The sequence below is a fragment of the Pantherophis guttatus genome, chromosome 18 (assembly GCF_059756535.1).
Source record: "Pantherophis guttatus breed Tessera chromosome 18, ASM5975653v1, whole genome shotgun sequence".
NCBI lineage: Eukaryota > Metazoa > Chordata > Lepidosauria > Squamata > Colubridae > Pantherophis > Pantherophis guttatus.
Genome location: NC_142080.1, coordinates 14,445,431 through 14,448,883, shown reverse-complemented (window position 1 = coordinate 14,448,883; position 3,453 = coordinate 14,445,431). Strand labels below are relative to the sequence as shown.

At 48.0% G+C, this 3,453-nt stretch overlaps 1 long non-coding RNA gene across 1 annotated transcript; it reads left to right on the top strand.

Moving 5' to 3' along the window:
* The first annotated feature begins 1,874 nt into the window (after nt 1-1,874).
* Nucleotides 1,875-2,888, top strand: LOC148111637 (uncharacterized). Its single transcript, XR_015730461.1, has 2 exons — nt 1,875-2,301; nt 2,508-2,888. It is a non-coding gene; the product is annotated as an uncharacterized LOC148111637 (long non-coding RNA).
* The last annotated feature ends 565 nt before the right edge of the window (nt 2,889-3,453 follow it).

Here is a 3,453-nt window from a genome sequence, read left to right as displayed (position 1 = left end):
CAAGTCATTCTTCAGACTCGTTGTCATTTCCCAGGAATGTCTCCCCCCTTCATTTCCACGACAACCGGACATCAAAGGGATTTAGCAGGCAGAAGTTCAGAGCTTATCTCTCTCTCTCTCTCTCTCTCTGCTCTCTATGCCAGCGAAACGCTGACAGACTGTGCACCCCCCACTCTCTGGCAGGTCTACAATAAAATCCATGGATATCTCTTTCCAAGGGGCATTTGACCTTGCCACACTCTGAAGTAAACCAGGTGGCTTCCCTGGAGGTCTCTTAGCTGAGGCACACACTGGACAGCTAGCTACATATGCCTCTATGTCCTTTTTGAGTGCAGGCCACCAGAATTGTCTTTTAACGAGATGCAGAGTTTTAAGAAATCCAAAGTGTCCCACCGTCTTGACGTCATGAGCTTGCTGCAACACCGCTACTCTTAAACTGGCCGGAACATACAATTTGGTCCCAATCCAAGCTAGTCCATCACAGAGTGTACATTCATTTGAGTGGGTTCGAAACCATTCGTCAGTCTTTAGAGCTTCTTGTAGTTTCTGAAGCAAATCACTTGAGAGGGCTGGATCGGCCCTCGACTGTGCTCTGGTAGTTACTGGCGCTGCTAGTTGTGTCACAGGTATGATAGGCCGAACCACTTCCTCCTTGGTACTGTTGTATTGAGGCAATCTGGAAAGTGCATCCGCCATGAAGTTCTTTCCACCAAGAAGGTAGCATAAAGTGAAATTAAAACAGTTGAAGTGTTGAGCCCAGCTTTGGTGCTTTGGTGGCAGCTTATGCAGTGTTTTCAAAGCCTCCAAGTTTTTATGGTCAGTCCAAACTTCAAAAGGATGCTTAGCTCCTTCAAGAAATTGTCTCCACGTTAACAATGCCCATCGCACTGCAAAAGCTTCCTTCTCCCATATGGCCCATCTTCTTTCGGTCTCTGACAATTTGCGGGACGTATAGGCACAGGGTTGTAATTTCCCTTCTGCATTCTTCTTCAGAAGTACTGCTCCTACTGCCACGTCGCTCGCGTCTGCCTGTACTACAAAAGGCTCTTCCATGTCCGGATGTTTGAGGACTGGTTCAGCAGCAAACAACCGTTTCAACTTTTTGAATGCTGCCTGACAGTCCATAGTCCATTCAAGAGCCCGTGAGGGTTTTGGTCTTACTTCACCTTTTGTTTGCAGATGATTTGTTATTGGCAGCGCGATTTTGGCGAACGAGGGGATAAACTGTCTATAGAAGTTAGCAAATCCGAGGAAACTTTGTAGTTGTTTGCAGGTGCGTGGCGCGGCCCATTACAATACTGCCCGAACTTTTCCAGGGTCCATCTCTATTCCCTCAAGTGATATGCAATATCCAAGATAGTCAATTTTGCTTTGGTGGAACTCGCATTTAAAGAGCTTGGCATATAGTTCAGCAGCCCTGAGTTTTTTCAAGACAGTTCGCACCAATTTCACATGGTCGTCCATGCTCTCAGAGTAGATAAGAATGTCATCCAAGTAAACCAGCACTCCCTTATACAGGTGCTCATGCAGTACTTCGTTAATCAATTGCATGAACACAGCAGGGGCTCCTTGTAGTCCAAAAGGGAGCACTCAAAACTGGAAACATCCCAGGGGCCACTTAAACGTGGTTTTCCATTCATCCCCCTCCTTACTTCTCACTCTGTAGTATGCCTCTCGTAAGTCCAGTTTGGTGAAAATTTTCCCCTTTCCTAGGTGTGCTAGCATGTCCTTCATGAGCGGCAGGGGGTAAACGTTTTCCATGCAAATAGCATTGATATTTCTATAATCAACTACCAAACGAAAGGAGCCATCTTTCTTTTCTCGGAACATTACAGGTGCTGCCACCCTTAGTCTGGCTGGTTGGATAAGTCCTGCCGGAGCTCGCCATCAATGGGGTGTGTGGGAGACGAAGGAGTGGAGATAAGCAGCCGCAGAGAACACACAAACAGTTCCTGGATAGCAGCATTCAGGGCAATGATTGATGACGTTGCTGGGCCTCTCCGATTCTGCTGTCCTCGCTGCTCGCAGCTGTTACTGTTAAGGGAGTGGGGGGTGCTTGATTGATAATCACCGGATGTATGTTTAAGGGGCTGAGTTTTTGTTAAATAGCGCTGTGGTGTGATTACACCCAGCGCTGACTTTGAACCAAAACACCGACTTGTACTTTACTTTTGACTGCAAGCTTATCATTGCCAAAGTAAACCCTGATTCTCTGTGTGTTACTGGTGATTATTTCCTATCGCAGTTCTGAACGAACGACAAGCCGAGAGAAAGTCAGCGCTTGGTTCCTTTTCGCAAGAGGTGAGGATTCCCTGTGGCTTTGCAGCGTAGGGGGATGTTACAATATCTTGTGCGGTGGAAAGGATACCCTGTAACACAGGCCTCGTGGGTGGCAGCACCCGATGTTCACGCTGCCCGATTGATACAACGGTTCCATCGGAAATACCCAGCCAAACCTAATGCAGGATCGTAACAGTGACTAACATCTGTATGCTTTCCATTTATAGGTGAGCTCCTGGTAGGGGGGGCCGCCTGTCGAGTCCTGCCGGAGCTCGCCATCAATGGGGTGTGTGGGAGACGAAGGAGTGGAGATAAGCAGCCGCAGAGAACACACAAACAGTTCCTGGATAGCAGCATTCAGGGCAATGATTGATGACGTTGCTGGGCCTCTCCGATTCTGCTGTCCTCGCTGCTCGCAGCTGTTACTGTTAAGGGAGTGGGGGGTGCTTGATTGATAATCACCGGATGTATGTTTAAGGGGCTGAGTTTTTGTTAAATAGCGCTGTGGTGTGATTACACCCAGCGCTGACTTTGAACCAAAACACCGACTTGTACTTTACTTTTGACTGCAAGCTTATCATTGCCAAAGTAAACCCTGATTCTCTGTGTGTTACTGGTGATTATTTCCTATCGCAGTTCTGAACGAACGACAAGCCGAGAGCCCCGTTCTAGGTTTTTATCAATGAAGTTTCACAATTCCCCTAGTTCTCGAGGGGTCATGGGGTAGATCTTTGGCTTAGGGAGTTTCACCCCAGGGAGTATTTCAATGGTACTGTCCGTAGCTCTGTGGAGGGGTAGCACATCCAAGGCCTTTTCACTAAAAACTTCTTGGAGATCCCAATACTCCTTTGGAATCTTTTCTTCCCCTTCGATGTGGCCTATTGCCACTTCCGCCCTTTCATGTTCTACTCTGTCCTCCAAGGGGTTTTCTTCCCTCTCTAGTCTCGGTTTTCCAGTGCGAATCCGCAAAACCCCAGTTTTCCAGTTAACCCGTGGGTTCCATCTACGGAGCCAGGACAGTCCAAGTATGAGGGGTCATTCCATGCTAGGGGCCACAATAAACCTGAGGGTCTCTACGTGATCCCCCAATTGCATTTCAATGGGTTCGGTCACAAAGTTGGCTGGGTCCCCTCCTGCAATCGATCCATCCAATTGATAGAACGCCATGGTCCT